This window comes from Cupressus sempervirens, chromosome 9 (assembly GCF_028749045.1).
Source record: "Cupressus sempervirens isolate cs-2001-9-10 chromosome 9, ASM2874904v1, whole genome shotgun sequence".
In the NCBI taxonomy this organism is placed as follows: Eukaryota; Viridiplantae; Streptophyta; class Pinopsida; order Cupressales; family Cupressaceae; genus Cupressus; species Cupressus sempervirens.
Window position 1 is genome coordinate 377,357,952 of NC_143126.1, and position 19,822 is coordinate 377,377,773.

Genomic DNA, 19,822 nt, shown 5'->3' on the forward strand with positions numbered 1-19,822 from the left:
GGTCATACAACAAATGATTACAAAAGTCAGAATAGTAAGTCCAACCCTAAGCCCAAATTCAAGGATATTGTAATAATTGTAACATGCTTGGACACCAAGCACATGAGTGTATATCAAAAGCTACCAGTACACTAGTTGCACCTACATTCCACTAGTACAAAAATAGCAATATATAACTAAATAAACTACTAAAAATTATAGATATATGACCAATTTTGATCATGTGACTATCGTTGTTTTATTGCCCATCATTAATATCACAACCAAATTTATGACAAACCTATTTTAATCATTAATTTGGTCATTGATTTGGTTATTGATTATTATTAAATAGTAGTTTATTTTGTAGTTTATTGTTATTAAATAGTAGTTTATTTGGTAGTTGATTTGGTTGTCAAATTGGTAGCATATTTGGTAGTTGATTTGGTATTTGACTAGTCATTTATTTGATTGTTAATTTGGTCATTTATTTATTCATTTCTATTAAATAGTACTAAATATAGCTATGAAATGAATAATTTATTCAATATAATAAGTTTTAAAATATAAAAAAACATGATATTAGAGTTGACCTAAAACATTAAACCAAATGAAAATATTGCATATGAACAACACTATAATTAAAAGATTGATTCAATATCATGAAAAAAGATGTAACTTGCGATAAATTTTTTTAATGCAAATACATATAAGTAATAATATGTCAAAATTATGATACTATTGTGGGATGGGATGATCACTATTGCACGAAATGATGTTTTGGAAGGTTGGGGCCCACATGCCCTAAGCCTGTTGGTTTTAGGCACTAGTGGCAGAGCTTAGGATTGCTTTTCCTGCAATTGGCTAAGTATTGGTTCTAGTGTCAGCATTGGGGGAGTGTGTGGGGTTGTGGTGGGGTTTTTTTGGGCTGGACATGGGGAGTGGGTTTTCAATCTGCGGCAGTGTGGAGTACATAATAGGGTATTGGTGTGTATAGTTAAAGGGTTTTGACTTAGAGTTAGGGCCTTTGGATCTGGACATGGGGCAATTAGAGATCCCTATGTTGCAGATATTATGTGATGATTTGGAAATGGCTGATCATTCTATTCTAATGCTGGGGGGGCTAAGGGTTAGATTGACAATCCCCCATCTGAGGTGAATGCTTCATCATCGAAGGGTTTTATCCATATTAAGAAGATCAATGGGTGTTTGGAGCAATCTGATGATCAACTAATGTTGGAAATTCAACCAAAGCAAGTTTTAGAGGATGTGGAGTACTTGGGTAAGCATGCGCTCATTTGTAAGTTTTTGGGGCTTCAACTTTCTCTTCCTATGTTGGAATCATGGGCACATCAGATTTGGAACCTGAAAGGAGATATGGAGATTATTTTGGTGGGCAACTATTTTATGGTTATTTTCTCAAATTTGACAGATAGGAACAAGGTATTTGAAGGGGGGCCATATTTATTTAACCAGGTTGGGCTTTTTATCAAACACTGGCACATTGGGTTCAACTCTACTGAGGAGATCCCATCTCAAGTCCTAGTGTAGGTTTGCCTTGCACAACTACCTCCAAAATTTTGGAGAGAGGATATTCTTCATTCAATCTTGCTTCTTCTTGGGAAACTGGTTTGGTCGGCCACACAAACCCAAGACCGAAAGTTAATTTCATATGCACAAATTTTTGTAGAGGTTGATCTTAATAATTCGTTGCCTGATTCTATGGAAATTTGATTGGGCCCTACTTCATGGATTCAATAGTTGGATTATGAGACTTTACCCTTTAGATGTAGGATATGCCATGAGTATGGGCACTTACAACATAAATGCCCTCGAAATAAATTTTCTCAATCATTGGCCTCCACTGTACTGACCCCTAGGCAAAAAAAGGGTAAGGCCCCTATTCTAGAAGGTTCTTCTGGGGACAAGGAGGGTTTAATCCCAGTTAAGACACATAATAAAGGAAAGTGGCAAAAAAGAACTTGGATGGATAGACAAAGTGATGTCACTTTAAATAGATTTAATGTTCTAGATAATTTGATACAAGAGGAAGGCATACCAGTTGAGATGCCCCCAGGTGATGGTTCTCTTCAGGGGCTCCTATTGGAGGAGGTAAGGAATCTAGCCTAGGTTCTTGAAGAGGAACAAGGTCAACTAGTTTTTTTGGATGGATTGGTTTAGGAGATAAGTTGTGATATTCTTGGTGGGTCACATCCAAGTGATGCCCCAAATATCATAGGTTCTTCCCTTCTTGGAAAGAAATGGTTGCCTAATAGTAGAAAAGGCTCTAAAGCTACATCATCTTTAGGCTTACAAAAAAAATCCTTTAAAAAGGGGACCTCAAAGAAGTCTGCTAAGAGTGGAATGAAGATGGATCAAGAGAAGCTTAAGATGATGGGAGAAACTTTAGTTGAGGCAAGGTTGTAAAGCCCATTGATTCCCACTTCTTGCAATCTTCTAAATGATTATTCTTTCTTGGAATGTGAGGGGGTTGAATAGTATCCCTAGACAAAAGGTTGTTCATAGATTAATAGAATTGCATTCTCCTAATGTTATTTTCATTCAGGAAACTAAGCTTACAGTTGATGAATTGGATAGTTGTGGGCCAAAGTTATGGCCCCATGGTAGCTGGTAGGGAGTGGGTGCTCAAAGAAGCTCGGATGGACTTGCTTGTCTCTAAAATCCTAAGAATGTGACTCCTTTGTGGTGGATTTTGAGTAGGTCTTCTATCTCTGTGGTGGCTTCTCACTTTGAGATAGGAGAAAGGTGCTTGTTCTCCAATATTTATGCTTCAAGTGATTTGGTGAGTAAATTTCTTATGTGGTCACATATTACATTTGTTTGGTCCTTAGATCCTTTCCTTCCTTGGATTGTGACTAGAGATTTTAATGCTATTACTAATTTAGAGGAAAAGAGAGGTAGGATTGCTCGATTGGACCCTTCTTCTAGTATGCTTAGAGATAATATTGGTTATTTGAATCTCATTGATGTTAAACCTAATTCTAACATATTCACCTAAAATAATAGGAGCGGGATAGAGGCTATTTTTGAAAGGCTAGATCAGTTCTTGGTTTCTTGCTTTTGGTTGGATATTAGATGGTCTACCAGATTAGACATTCTTGATTAGAGAGGCTCTAATCACTAGCCTATTAAGCTCTTTGTCACTCCTTTCAAGACTTCTAAGAATCCTTCTTTCAAGTTTTAGCTGATGTGGTTGAGGGATCCCTCCTTGCCAGATCTTATGATAGCCTGGAGGCATGAGGGTAGGCCTCCTCATGGCACTTCCATGTTTCCCTTTGAGAAGAGGCTTCAATATATGAAATTTAGGCTTAAAATAGTGGAATAAATGGTGCTTTCAGAACCTTCAAGAATAGTTGAAGCAAGCTCGAGCCAGACTAGATAGTGTCACTTGCCAAATCAAGGACCAAGGAATGTCTCTGAATTTAATGTTTGAAGAATCTTTAGCTCCTAGGAAATTAGAGGAATGGGAGCTTTGGGAGGAAATGTTTTGGAAGCAAAAGTCTCAAGTGGACTAGTTGCAAGAGGGAGATAGAAACACTACTTTTTTCCACAACCCAGTTAAAGATCGCAAGTCTAGAAATTCTATCACTTCTCTTGTTTTTGCTTCTAGAGATCAACTATTTTCCAAAGAGGTGATTTATCTTGAGGCCACTAGATACTTTTCTGAACTCTTCTCTAAGGAGGAATCTAGTTCATTGGTGGAGACAAGGATTATTTTAGAGTGCATTCCTCAACTTGTGTCTAGCAATATGAACAAGGATTTGCTAAAGCCTATTGTGCTTGAAGAAATAGAGAAGGTGGTCTTTTGTATAAAGAAAGGTAAAGCCCCAGGACTCGATGGCTTTCCCATTGAATTTTTACAAGAATTTTGGGAGATTATTAAATTTGATCTTATAGAGGTAGTCCAAGAATCATATCAAAACAAACAAATGCTCAAGTCTTTGAATGCTACTTTCCTAGCTCTCATTCCTAAGATTGATGGGGCTAACATTTTGGATTAGTTTAGACCTATTGCTCTATGTAATGTCACTTACAAAATTGTCACCAAATTAATTACTAAAAGGCTTAAGCCTTTTCTAACCACTTTGATTTTTGAGGAATAGGGAGGCTTCATTGGTGGCAGGTAGATTCTTGATGGGGTGGTTATTGCTTTAGAGGCTATTCACTCCATGGCCACATGGAAAGGCTATGTTTATTAAGCTAGATTTAGCAAAAGCTTATGACCAGGTTAGTTGGGAGTTCTTGGGTCATGTACTACTCACTTTTAGATTTGATATGGAATGGGTTGATTGGATTCTTAGTTGTGTAACTTCCCCATCTTTTTTAGTTCTTATTAATGGAGAACCCACTAAGTTATTCTCTACTTCTTGGGGACTTTGACAGGAAGGTCCTATCTCTCCATATCTCTTTATCATTATGGTAGAGGGCTTAGGTAGATTTATAAAATTTCAAGTAGAGAGGGGCTTGTCCAAGGTGGAAGTGGCATAATAAATTCTAGCATACATGTACCTCCAATTTGTGGATGATACTAAACTGATAGGCTTGGCTACTATTAATGAGGCAAGGAACTTTAGAATGATTTTGGATACTTATTTAAAAGCTTCTAGATATGACAAAACCTGTGGATCTTGGTGACTTTAGTAGTCAGGAATTTGTGATTGATGGACAAAGGATTGGGATGCATAAGTTGTAAGAGACCTTAGCTACTCAAGAGAAAGGTTTTTAGGGTTGGGAGATGGAGACCTCCACTAACAGATATCCTTAAAATTAACACAAATGGTTCTTCCCATGAGAACCTTGGATAGGCTGGTGTGGGGGGGATTGGGAGAGATATGGATGCAATGTTATTTTCATGTTCTCCATTCACAAAGTATTTCATTCCAATAATGTGATGGAGACCTTGGCCATTAAGGTGGCTATAGAGCAGGGATGCTCTCTAGGTTGGAGGAAAATGGTGTGTGAGTCAAATTCTTAGATTGTTGTGGATACGATAAATAACTAGAGCATGGATGACTCTAACTAGAAAATTGCATCTATTGTTAGAGAGATTCTTCATTTAAGTAGCTTTTTGGATTGGATCTCCTTTTGTCATATTCCTAGGGAATAGAATAGAGTGGCTGATGCCTTGGAAAAATGTGCATTGGAGAAAGGAGTTGGTTGGGATATTTTAGAAAGGGATGAACTTCCTATTGATTATAGTGGGACTTTTGAGTAGTTAGTGGAAAAGGATAGAATTTAATTGCTTTTGGATTTGCGTATTGCTCTTCTAGGCCTGAGGCCTTTTGTATTTTGGTTTTGATTGAATAAATTTTTACCCCTTTTTCCAATATGTCAAAATTGTCTAAAGAGTATACACATAAATATGTGATGCAAGAGCATCCTGAGTGTATGAGCAATCTTGCATCACCCAAAAAATATTTTTATTTTTAGTCTTTTATATTTTAATATAGACTAGTAGACAAGGAGGTTGCTATTTCTAGGAGCTTGCTATTTTTAGTAAGTTTTTCATACAAGCTTGAAATGTTCTCATTTTCTACAAGAAGGTTCATTTTAGAGTTGTAAGCCTACCATAAAAATCTCATTGCTCAAGCATTAGTATCAGAGAAGTTATTGCATCTTTTTGGTGGAAAATTTTGAAGAAAAATATTTAGGCTCATCGTTGGAGGTCTTAGAGTGCTTGAATGAGACCTAAAAACTCAATGAAAGGGCGTTAGTGCTGTTTTGACCCTATAGATCAAGAGTTGGAATTTCCAAAAAGTGGTTATAATAGCCAATCAGAGCAATAGTTCATGAGTTATGGCATTCAGAAGTCGGGCTACCAAAATTTCTAAAGTAATTTGTCAAAATGTATTTGGCCAACTCTATGTCTATTGTTAGGGTCTCTCGGCCCTAGGTATTAAGTTTGAGCATCTAGAACATTCTCAAGTGGCATAAAACTGCCTATTTAAGAAAGGCCTAAACATTGTCTAGGACAACCCTAGGTGATAGTTCATAGCACTGTCTTGCAAATTATTGTAATTAAGGTGCCCATTTGGGTTAGCATATTGTAATTGAGAATTTTTTAATTCCACATTTGTGATGATAATAAGAAGTCCATATTTTGTTCTCACATTTGCTATTGTTTCTTTGTTTCTGTTATGAGTTTATGGTATTAAGGGGAGCCCCCTACATCAAGTGGTATCAAAGGTAGAGTTCTTGAGCATGTGGATAGATCACCAACTGTGAGGTAGTTCACACCAAGACCATGGTTTGGGCTAAGCATGTAGGTAGATCACTAATTATGAGGTAGTTTGCACTAGGGTTTCAGTAAAAGTGCAAAAATGCCTCCATAAAGAGAGCATGGTGGAAGAGCTACAGGTGTTACATCTGAGGGTTTTTGAGCCCTCCAAAGACAAATGCAAGCATTGGAAGAAAAAATGCATAGAGAAATGAATCTTTCCATAAGAGATGAAAGCAAGGATGAGTATGAAGTAGAAGAAAATGCTGAAGCAGAGGCAGTACTAAACCTAAAGGAAGAAAGGCTTTTTAGAGCCATCTCCAAGATTGGAAAAGGAGCTAAGTTTGAGGTTCCCACATTTTTAGGAAATCTTAACCCAAAACAACTAATCGATTAGATCAATGAACTAGAGGAGTACTTTGAATATGAAGATATTGAGGATCCAGATAGGGTCAAGTTTGCGAAGGCAAAACTTAAGGGGCATGCAAAGATCTGGTGGCAAGAGGTTCAATTGGATTGAAATAGAAAGGGAAAGGACAAAATCACTAGATGGGATTAGATGATAACTAAAATGAAACAAAAATTCATTCCTATGGATTATGAGCTTGATCTATTGAAGAAGATGCAAGGAATGAAGCAAGTAGGAAAATATGTTCAAGAGTATATCAAAGAGTTCTACTGAGTTCTCATTAGAATCAGCCATGCAGAAATTGATAAGGAGAAAGTCATCAATTTTATTAATGTGTTAAGGCCCAACATTTAGGACGAGATAAGTTTGGTCTAGATAAACAATATTGATGAGGCATACTAGTTTTCCCTAAGAGTTGAGGAGAAACTAAGCAAGAATTTTGACAATAAGAATAGTGGAAGAGGACATAGTGGAAGATCTGGTGAATGATCTTATGGAGGTTGTAATGATGATAAGAAGAACAAAGATGAGACTAGAAGTAGTAGTCAAAACCAAAGGGGAAACAATTTCAATCATTTCTATGATTAGAACAATAAATATCAGAGAGGAAGAGGTAGGGGACAAGGATCTAGAAGAAGAGGCTTCCATGGGAAATGTTTTCACTATGGAGAGGAAGGGCATAGAGTGTTTGAATGTACCTAGCACCAAGGAAGGATAGCTTGAAGAATAGAAGGCCATGCCAGAGTTGCACATGTTGATGAAGATGCTAGATCCTCACATTTTGAATATGTTGAAAGAGGAGAAGTCCTAGTTAATTGAAGAGTCTTGCTAAGTGGTGAGAATGAACCTAAACAAAGAAGGAGCTTGTTTCACACAACATGTAGATGTGAAGATAATTGTTGTCATGTGATCATTGATGGTGGAAGTACTAAAAATCTGGTGTTAGAAATTATGGTCACCAAGTTGAAGCTAAAGAGATAGAAACACCTACATCCATATAATATTGCTTGGGTGCAAGATGACCACAAAGTTATGGTCAATGAGCAATGCTCAATGAAGTTTAAGAGTGGGAGCTACCAAGATGAGGTACTATGTGATATCATACCTATGTACATATGTCATATGTTATTGGGTAGGCCATGGTAGTTTGATAGGCGTGATGTACATGATGGGCAAAAAAATACCTGCACTCTAACTAAGGATGGAGTGGAACATAAGTTGAATTAGAGGAAAAGGTATGTAGTGCTACCAAGATATGTTTTGTTGATGGAAAAGAGTTTCTTAAAGTTATGAAACATGAGCATATGTGTTTTGCTATAATTTCTAAATATAATAAAGAAGAAGTAAAGGAGGTACCTGCAAAAGTTGTAGATATGTTGGAAGAGTTTTCTAATATTGTATTAGATAATGTACTTGATGGATTGTCCCCAAGAGGAAGATCAGTCACCAAATGGATTTGATTCTAGGATCTAGTTTTCCAAACAAGGCAGCACACAAAATGTCACCAGTAGAAAGTGAAGAGTTGAACATGCAAGTTAATGAGTTCTTGCAGAAGAGGTTAATTCAAGAGAGTTTCAATCAATGTGTTGTACTAGTAATGTTAGCACCAAAGAAGAATGGATAATGGAGGATGTGCATAGATTCTTGTGCTATCAACAAGATCACCATCAAGTATAGATTTTCTTTGCCAAGGATGGATGATATTATGGATTGTTTGAGTGGAGCTTGGTATCTAGATCTGAAGAGTGGGTACCATTAGATTCGTATCAAAGAAGGTGATGAGTGGAAGACTAGTTTCAAGACAAGGGAAGGACTGTATGAGTGGTTATTCATGCCTTTTGGGATAACCAATGCACTGAGCACTTTCATGAGGCTCATGAATGAGGTACTGAAGGTGTTTCTAGGTAAGTTTGTCATTGTTTATCTAGATGATATATTGATCTTTAGTAAGACATTGGAGGAGCATTTGATTCATATTCACAAGGTGTTTGAAAAGTTGAGGGAAGAAAAGTTGTTGATAAACTTGAAGAAGTGCAGTTTTATAAAGAAAGAGTTGGTGTACTTGGGATTTGTAGTCTCAGAAGAAGGTTAGAAAATGGACCTAGAGAAAGTGAAGGCTATCCTTGAATGGCATACTCCAAGGAGTGCAATAGAGGTAAGATCTTTTCATGGACTAGCTACATTTTACAAAAAGTTCATAAGAAGTTTTAGTAGTATTTGTGGACCCTTAACTGAAACAATGAGAGGAGATAGGAAAGAGTTTAAGTGGACTATAGAAGTGGATAAGAGTTTCAATCTGTTGAAATAGAAAGTTATTAAGTAGCCTATTTTAGCACTTCCTAATTTTAACAAGGTGTTTCAAGTAGACTATGATGCTAGTGGTATTGCAATAGGAGCTATTTCGACCTAGGAAGGTAGACCAGTTGTTTATTTTAGTAAGAAGATGAATGATGCAAAAAGAAAATATTTTGTTTATGATCAAGAATTTTATGCTATAGTTCAAGCATTGAAGAAGTGGAGACACAAGCTTCTTCCCAAGGAGTTTGATTTGTATACTGATCATCAAACTTTGCAATATTTGAATAGTTAAGAAAAATTGAACCAAAGGCATTTAAAGTGGGTTGATTTTTTGTAGAGTTATACATTTTTTTTGAAACATAGAAGTAGGAAGTCTAACAAAGTTGTAGATGCTCTTACTAGAAGACAAATTTTTTTGTCAGAAATGCATATAGAGGTGGTTTGGTTCAAGGAACTTAGTACATTGTATCTAGATAATCTTGATTTTGGTGAAGTGTGGAAGGCTTGTACATAACTTATTACACTTGACAGGACAAAGTGGTTGGATTTTATGATCCAAGATAATATGTTGTTCAAAGGAAGCCAGTTGTGCATTCCCAGAAGTTCAATGAGAGAGAATCTCATCAAGGAGAAGCATAGTGGAGGATTGACTAGACATTTTGGCAGAGATAAAACCATAGCTTTGGTTGCTAAGAATTATTACTGGCCCTAGTTGTAGCAAGATGTGAAGACATTTGTATAGAGTTGTAGAGTATGTTAGATGGCAAAATGAGTGAAGCAAAATACAAGGTGGTATCAACCATTACCTATACCAAAGAAGCCATGGGAGGATGTCAGCATGGATTTTTTTCTAGGATTACTAAGGACACAACATAGGTATGGTTCTATTTTTGTGGTGGTTGACTAGTTTTCAAAAATGGCACATTTTCTTCCTTGCAAGATGACTAGTTATGCTATTTATGTGGCCAAATTGTTTTTCATAGAAGTGGTGAGACTACATGGTCTTCCAAAGAGTATAGTTTCAGATCAAGAAACCAAATTTTTTGGGTATTTTTGGCATACATTGTGGAAGAAGTTGAAGATAGATTTGAAGTTTAGTTTATCACATCATCCACAAACTAATGGATATATAGAAGCTGTGAATCGTAGTTTGGGAAACTTGATGAGATGTTTGGTTGGTGATAAACCAAAAGAATTGGATATGATTTTACCATAGATAGAATTTTCATATAATAATTCTATCAATAGGAGTATTGGTAAATCACCATTCCAGATTGTATATGGGAGTAGTCCTAGAAATGCTTATGAATTGAGGCAGTTGGATAAAGGAGAGATAAGTAGTGCTGAAGTAGAAGATTTTGTTGAACATTTGAAGCACATCCATGAGGAGGTGAGAAAACACATCATAAAGATGAATACATAGGATAAGGAAAAGGTAGATGTGAAAAGGAGATATAAGGAATTTCAAGTTGGAGATGAAGTCATGGTTCATTTGAGAAAGGAGCATTTTCCAATGGGTACATATAAAAAGCTAAAGATGAAGAAGTTTGGACTGTGCAAGATAGTGAAGAGGCATGATTCTAGCAATGCATATGAAGTGGAGTTTCCTGCTGAATTGAATAATTCACCAGTATTTAATATTTTAGATTTGACAAAGTATTATGAAGGAGGTGATGGAGATGAAGTTGCAGAAGCATAGTGGAGCATCCTAGCAACTAGTTTAGCTACAAAGGAGATTGAGGAGATACTAGACAATCATATTGGAAAAAGTACTAGAAATAGAACTTATGAGGAATATCTAGTCAAATGGAAAGGGAGACTAGTTAATGATTCATCATGGCTAGAAAAGGAGGAGGTTAATTATCTTGGTTCTCCTCTGAACACCTAAGACATGACAAGGTCACTTCTCAAATTCCCTGGGTGTCTAATGTAGGAGCATCCTAGGTGTATGAGCAATCTTGCATCACCCAAAAAAAAAATTATTTCCAGTCTTTTCTATTTTAATAACGACTAGTAGACAGGGAGGTTGTTATTTTTGGGAGCTTGATCTTTTTAGTAAGTTTGTCATACAAGCTTGAAATGTTCTCATTTTCTATAGGAAGGTTCATTTTAGAATTTCAAGCCTACCATAAAAATCTTATTGCTCAAGCATTAGTATCAGAGAAGTTATTGAGGATTTTTTATGGAAAAAATTGTAGAAAAATATTCGTACTTACTATTGGAGGCCTTAGAGTGCCTAGATGAGGTCTAAAAACTTGATGGAAGGGGACTAGCACTATTCCAAGCCTATATATCATGAGCTAACATTTCTAAAAAGTAGTTATAATAGCCAATCAGGGCAATGATTCAAGAGTTATGGCCTTCGAAAGTTGGGCTGCCAAAATTTCTAAAATAATTTGTCAAAGATGTATTTGGCCAAATCTATGTGTATTGTTAGGGTCTGTCGGTCCTAAGTATTAAGTATGAGCATCTAGAACCTTCCTAGGTAGCATAAAATTGCCTATTTAAGAAAGGCTCAAACATTGTCTAAGACAACTCTGAGTGATAGTTTGTAGCACTATCTTGCAGATTATTGTAATGAAGGCACCCATTTGGGTTAGCATATTGTAATTGAGAATTTTGTAATTTTGCATTTGTGGTGATAATAAGAAGTACTTATTTTGTTCTTGCATTTGTTGTTGTTTCTTTGTTTTTGTTATGAGTTTATGGTATTAAGGGGAGCCTCGTGCATCAAGTGGTATTAGAGCTAGATTTATTGAGCATGTGGATAGATCACTAACTATGAGGCAATTTGCACTAGGACCATGGTTTGGGTTGAGTATGTAGATAGATTTCTGATTATGAGGTAGTTTGCACTAGGGTTTTAGTAGAAGTGCAAAAATGCCTCCACAAAGAGAGAATTGTGGAAGAACTGCAAGTGTTACATCTAAGGGTTTTCAAGCCCTCCAAAGACAAATGCAAGCATTAGAAGAACAAATGAGTAGAGGAATGAATCTTCCCATAAGAGATGAAAGAGAGGATGAGGATGAAGCAGAAGAAAATGCTAAAGAAGAGGCTATTCTAAACCTAGAGGAAGAAAGAGTTTTTAGAGCCATCTCCAAGATTGGAAAAAGACCTAAGTTTAAGGTTCTCATATTTTCAATAAATTTTTACCTAGAATAGCTAATCAATTGGATCAATGAACTAGAGGAGTACTTTGAGTATGAAGATATTGACAATCCAGATAGGGTCAAGTTTGTGAAGGAAAAACTGAAGGGACATGAAAAGATCTAGTGGCAAGAGTTTTAGTTGGAATGAAATAGAAAGGGAAAGGACAAAATCACCTGATGGGATCAAATGATAGCTAAAATGAAGCAACAATTCATTCCTATGGATTATGAGCTTGGTATATTGAAGAAGATGCAAGGAATGAAGCAAGCATGAAAATTTGTTCAAGTGTATACTGAAGAGGTCTATCGAGTTCTCATTAGAACCGGGCATGCAGAAGCTGATAAGAAGAAAGTCACCCATTATCTTAATTGGTTAAGGCCCATCATTTAGGATGAGCTAAGTCTGGTCTAGATGAATAGTATTGAGGAGGCATAATAGTTTTCCATAAGGGTTGAGGAGAAACTAAGGAAGAAGTTTGACAATAAGAATAGTGGAAGAGGTCATGGTGTAAGATCTGGCAAATGATCTTATGGAGGTTGTAATGATGATCAAAATAAAAAAGATGAGACTGGAAGTAGTAGTCAAAACCAGAGGGAAAACAATTTCAATCATTTCCATGATTAGAACAATAAAGATCAGAGAGGAAGAGGTAGGGGACAAGAATCTGGAAGAGGAGGCTTCTGTGGGAAATGTTTTCACTCTAGAGAGGAAGGGCATAGAGTGTTTGAATGTACCCAGTGCCAAGGAAGGATAGGTCAAAGAATAGAAGGCCAGGCCAGAGTTGCACATGTTGATGAAGATGGCAGATCCTCACATTTTGAAGATGCTAAAAGAGGAGAAGTCCTAGTTAATCAAAGAGTCTTACTAAGTGGTGAGAATGAACCTAAACAAAGAAGGAGCTTGTTTTGCACAAGGTGTAGATGTGAAGATAAGTGTTGTCATGTGATCATTGATGGTAGAAGTACTAACAATCTGGTGTCAGAAATAATGGTCACCAAGTCAAAGATGAAGAGATAGAAACACTCACATCCATACCATATTTCTTGTGTGCAAGATGACCACAAGGTTATGGTTAATGAGCAGTGCTTAGTGAAGTTCAAGATTGAGAGCTACCAGGATAAGGTACTATGTGATATCATACCTATGGACATATGTCATATGTTGTTAGGTAGGCCATGGTAGTTTGATACGCATCTTGTACATGATGAGCGAGCAAATACCTACACTCTAACTAAGGTATGTAGTGCTACTAGAATATGTTTTGTTAATGGAAAAGAGTTTCTTAAAGGTACAAAACATAAGCATATGTATTTTTCTATAATTCCTAAAGATAGTAAAGAAGAAGTAGATGAGGTACCTATAGAAGTTGCAGATATGTTGGAAGAGTTTTCTGATATTGTATTAGGTAATATAACTGATGGATTGCCCCCAATGAGGAAGATCAATCACTAGATAGATTTGGTTTCAAGAGCTAGTTTTCCAAATAAGGCAACACACAGAAAGACACCAATAGATAGTGAAGAGTTGAATAGGAAAGTTCATGAGTTGTGTAGAAGGGGTTGATTCGAAAGAGTTTGAGTCCATGTGCTATACCAGCAGTGTTAGCACCAAAGAAGAATTGAGGATGGAGGATGTGCATAGATTCTCATGCTATCAACAAGATCACCATCAAGTATAGATTTCCTTTGCCAAGGATGGATGATATTATGGACTATTTGAGTGGAATTCAATATTTCACAAAGATAGATCTAAAGATTGGGTACCATCAGATTTGTATCAATGAAGGTGATGAGTAAAAGACTACTTTCAAGATAAGGGAAGGATTGTATGAGTGATAAGTCATGCCTTTTGGGCTAACCAATACACCAAGCATTTTCATGAGGCTCATAAATGAGGTACAAAAGGAGTTTTAGGTAATTTTTTTCATTATTTATCTAGATGATATATAATGTCTTTACTAAGACATTGGAGGAGCAATTGATTCATATTTGCAAGGTGTTTGAAAAGTTGAGGGAAGAAAGGTTGTTGATAAACTTGAAGAAGTTTAGTTTTGTAAAGAAAGAGTCGGTGTACTTGGGATTTGTAGTCTCAAGAGAAGGTTTGGAAATGGACCCAGAGAAAGTGAAGGCTATCCTTGAATGGTGTACTCCAAGGAGTGCAATAGAGGTAAGATCTTTTCATGGACTGGCTACATTTTATAGAAAATTAATGAGAAATTTTAGTAGTATTCGTGGACCCTTGACTGAAACAATGAAAGGAGATAGGAAAGAGTTTAAGTGGACTATAGGAGTGGGTATGAGTTTCAATCTATTGAAATATAAAGTTACTAAGTAGCCTATTTTAGCACTTCCTAATTTTAAAAAGGTGTTTCAAGTAGACTATGATGCTAGTGGAACTGTAATAGGAGCTATTTTGAGCTAGGAAGGTAGACTAGTTGCTTATTTTAGTGAGAAGTTGAATGATGCAAAAAGAAAATATTTTGTTTATGATCAAGAATTTTATGCTATAGTTCAAGTATTGAAGAATTGGAGACATTATCTTCTTCCCAAGGAGTTTTTTTTGTATACTGATCATCAAGCTTTGTTATATTTGAATAGTTAAGGAAAATTGAACCAAAGGCATCAAAGTGGGTTGACTTTTTGCAGAGTTATACATTTGTTTTGAAATGAAGCCAATTGTGCATTCCCAAAAGTTCAATGAGAGAGAATCTCATGAAGGAGAAGCATAGTGGAGGATTGGCTAGACATTATGGTAGAGATAAAACCATAGCTTTGGTTGCTAAGAATTATTATTGGCCCTAGTTGCAGAAAGATGTGAAGAAGTTTGTACAAAGTTGTAGAGTATGTTAGATGTTGAAGGGAGTGAAGCAAAATATGGGGTTGTATTAGCCATTACCTATACTAGAGAAGCCATGGGAGGATGTCAGCATGGATTTTTTTTAGGGATTACCGAGGACACAACATGGGTATGATTCTCTTTTTGTGGTGGTTGACTGGTTTTAAAAAATGGTACATTTTATTCCTTGCAAGATGACTTGTGATGCTATTCAAATGGCCAAATTTTTTTTAAGAGAAGTGGTGAGACTACATGGTCTTCCAAAGAGTATATTTTTAGATCAAGATACCAAATTTTTTGGGTATTTTTGGTGTACATTATGGAACAAGTTGAAGACAGATTTGAAGTTTAATTCATCACATCATCCATAGACTAATGGACAGATGGAAGCTGTAAATCACAATTTGGGATGCTTGGTTGGAGATATGATTAGATAGAGATATCAAATTGCATGATAATAGATCAATGATTAAAACCCCAAAGTTACCATAAGTGATAGAATGCCCCAGTTTGACTAGAGTTGACCAAAAAAGATATAGTATGAAAATTAGGTCAAATCAAGTAGAAAGATGATATAAAAGTGAACGATGTGAATTGAAGTTGGTATAGAGTGTAGAAATAATGAAATCATGGAGGAATGAAGATTCCCTGGCAAAGATTCAAAGATTAGACCTCAAAAGGTTAGTTGAATGTATAGAAGAAGATACAAATTTGAAATGTAATTTTGACTAGCATGATGAATGCGTATTTTGATTTCAATCCTAAAAATGGATCTAGGATGTCAAAATTATCTAGGGGTGCAATTTTTTTAGAATTCTGAGGAGTTTTAAAAATGAGTCAAAATGAGGTTGGAGTACTATATATGGAGTCCAAGGGTCATTTTCAATTCATTTTCTTTAGTGATTTTGGAGAGCTCTGGAGTGATTTTGAGATAGATCATGGCTTTATAAGAATTCTGATGCATATGCACTATTTTTAGTGTAGTAGATTACATAATTAGCCACTTGAGTATGAGGCTCTGGTGAGTCTTCAAAAATTTTCCTTCTTTTTGACCATTTTAACACATTTTTAATGCATTTTTAGGGTTTTTTAGAAAAGTATCATGTGATACTTTATAAATATTTCATGGATACTTTGAAAAGTATTGCATGATACTTCTTTCATCAACATTGTATCACATACTATAGAAAGTTCTATTAGATCAGATACACCCAAATGTTGCACGACAAGTTGCGAACTATCGCCCGATAGGAAACTATCACATGGGTGTTATAAAAAGTATTACATGCTTAATCAATAAAATGTATCGCTTGAATGTTATGAAAAGTATTTCTCAAGTTATTATTATTCTTTTTGAATGTGTGGGACCAAATTTTGAGTGTGATATTGGTTTTTCTATCATGTTGACCTATTTATGAAGTTACTGATCTTTTTATAGCTAATATTGACATTTCCATGTTTGGTTGACTTAATTATGCAGATTGTCTTTCCCACACATTTGATTAGAGCCACCAATATGGTGGGCTTACATGTCTCTGTCATGTAGAGGATGATGAGAAGGCTAGTATAGATAGCATGGGATTCAAGTGGTTTGTATGCATGCCCCATATATGGGTGAACCATAGATTGTTGATCACTTTAGATGAGCGATGGCACAATGACCATAATACCTTTTATATTCCCACTAATAAGGCCACCATCACTTTGGAGGATGTATATCACATCCTTCATGTGCCATACAATGGAGACCCTATGAGTATAATTATTATGTTTTGATATTTTTCCTTTTTAAGTTTCTAATTTCCATATGACGTGTGTTGTTATGAGCTTGATTATGTCATAAATTTACTATGATCATACCCCAATAGAGGGGAGGTTGGAAATGCAACAAATATTTGAGGATGTCACCATCCTAGACCAACACTTGAGCTGGGAGAGGCTCATAGATGAGTTTGGAGACTAGCATCCACTACCTTGCCTTATTTTTTCACTAGTTTCCCCAGCACTTGTCACTGATAGGGGCCAAAAGGGATTCCCTTTAGGTTGGAGTATATTGGTTGTAGATCTGATTGGGTAGCCCACAAGGATGGCATGGAGACCAAAAATACTTGCTGACATGTATCATGAGTTACATGAGATTGTGTACCAAGATGGTTGTACTTGGGAATGTGGTGTAGTTTTGGCCCAGATCTGAGCATGGGAGCATATCACAATTATATGGCCATGAGTGTAGCCATAGGAGGAAAGTGAGTCATTCATATATAGATATAAAGGGTTTATCCCTTAGAGCCACAATGGGGATTTAATTTATCATTGACACTTATTTGATGAGCTTACCTCTTTTTTCTAGTAGCCATATAGATAGTGTCATACATGATCAGATGCATGGGAGCTTGAGTACATGCAATATAGTTAGCCACTAGTGGGGGGACATGTAAACATAGTGGAATGCTTTTTGATCAATTGAGTATGGTGACAATTTTCCTCGTGATAGGTGATTTTAGTGGAGACCACCACATATTCCTACTTTCATAAAGAGGAGGACTAGGGATGGCTACACATGTTGGACTAGTAGACAGTGCTAAAGGACACAATGATGTTGATGTTGGAGCCTTGTGACTATCATCCAGACATGGAAGATGCAAGTGAAGATCCAGCCTATCTGTATCAAATGTAAAGGCACCATTTCCCATGTTTTACATAGCTAGATGTGCCAGCTATGGTAGCAAGATAGGGAGGAGATGGTGAAGATGGTGATGGTGGTGGAGGTAGGGGTGGGAAATGGATGGAAGTTGGGAGTAGTTCCCAACTTGTTAGCATGATATGGATGCTAGCTTGAGCTACTTGAGAGGAGGAGAGTGAGGAGGAGGAGGAGGAGGAGGAGGAGGATAATCCATTAATATGTAGGAGGGTGGATTGAGTAGATCCATAGTGGGAGTAGCCTATAGGAGGGACTAGAGAAGAGGATGACCAAGATGCTCATATTTGGTCCCTAGAGGTAGAGATATAGGTAGCATAGATTACCATTGTTGTGTAGGATTAGTAGCTCATAACTGAGTGCAAACAGAGAAAGGAGATCCATAGGGAGTGAGATGCTACAACATGGGACTTAGAGCATCATGGAGTGTAGGCTACCTACTATTATGTTACATGCAAAGGTGTGATTCCATTAGGATAGGGGTCGCCTGACTACTCCAAGTGTGTAGGGAGATCAGAGGGTGTGGTACAACCACCAAATAGGAGATAGGCTCCACCTTCATGACCACCACCATCCTGGGAGGGCAAGAGTTAGTCCTAGAGTTAGGAGTAGGTCTAGGATGATGTCCTTGTGATATTTTTTTGTACCATTTTTTTGAGACAATTATCTAGATTTTGGATCCCATATTGCATATGTACTTCAACACACTTGATATATATGAGATACCAGATTCGATCAATGTCTTTGTGTACTTGTTCTATTTTTATGCTCATGTGATGGATGTTTTACATGGATATTTCAGCTTTTATGTTTATGTTTCCATGTGATGTTTCATTTTTCTCATGTTTATGTATGCTTAGTTTTATGTTTTGAGAATGTGATACTTAGATAGATTAGATGTGATGATTAGATTAACCCCTTGTGATCCCAAGTATAGAAGAAGAAAGAAAGTGGATATGGTTGATCAAAGAATGAAAGACATGGTTGAAAGAAAAGTGAGAAGGAATGAATATAGTTAACTAAAATGTCTATGAAAAGATGAAGGGAAAGATCTCCAAATATGTGAAGTACAAAACTAAGCTAGAATGAGCCTATAATGCAAGCTAGCATGAAAAATGGTTTACTTTCAGGGGACACAAAACATTTAGAGTCTAATTTCATCATTAAGCATTATAAGGGTGATTAAAAGATCATACAATTATCACTAGTATAACTATGAGGATATGAATATGATCTATGTCAGATAGAAATGTTTGAATCCAACCTAAGAATTAAAGAAATTTAAGTGAAGATGACTAATGCAATTAAATTCCCTGAGTTTATTATAGCAAGATTACACCTATATCTAGGCATGGGTGCCAGATAACCCCCAAATGTAGTCTTGTGAGAATAGACAAGGATGATACATTGTAAGCCCAAAGTGTTGAGTAGGACAAGCATAGATACACTCAACACCTTAAATGAAAAATTATACCCACAAGAAGAAAGTAAAACATGCCCCATACCCCCAGTATTCTAGTACATGAAATCCTCAAAAGACTATTAGGGAGGGAACACTTAGTGAAAAAAAATCATAGACAATACACAAAGAAAATAAGTGCAAGCAAATCTTAGACAGTTTTGTTTAAGTGTGTGTGTGTAAGTCCCATGGCCAATTCTTCAAGACTCACATCTAATAGTGAGAAATATTGTAGCCTCCTAGACTATAGGTAAGGTATCTAAAAAGTGTTAAGAAACATTTGATGTCAAGGGGGGGTAGTGTTGAAAAACATTATTTTGCATGAGTTTCCAAAGAAACCCTAATGCACAAGAAGACTCTAACAAGATAAGCAGCCATGCCCCTCAGATGAGGACAAGAAACAATTCCAAGCTAGGAAATGTAGTTGTGAGAGTGGATGAGTGAGACTGATAGACATAGGTGTGAGGGTCTCAAGTAGCGCATGTTTTTAGGTTTTCACTGCTTGGTAGATTTTTCCAGACTTATTTCAATTTTTTTGTATTTTTTGTATTTTTTTATTTTTTTGGTATAACATCAAAGTTCCTATAGCTAAGTTTTCACTAGGATGATCCATTTCTCAAGACATTTTCTATTTTTTAGGATATTTTTAGGATCAATAGATATATATAGATAGTTGAGCTATAAGCATTTAGCATAGAATTTATTTAGATGTACAATGTTAATAGGCTTAGCAAGTTGTTCCCCTTTAGGAGTATA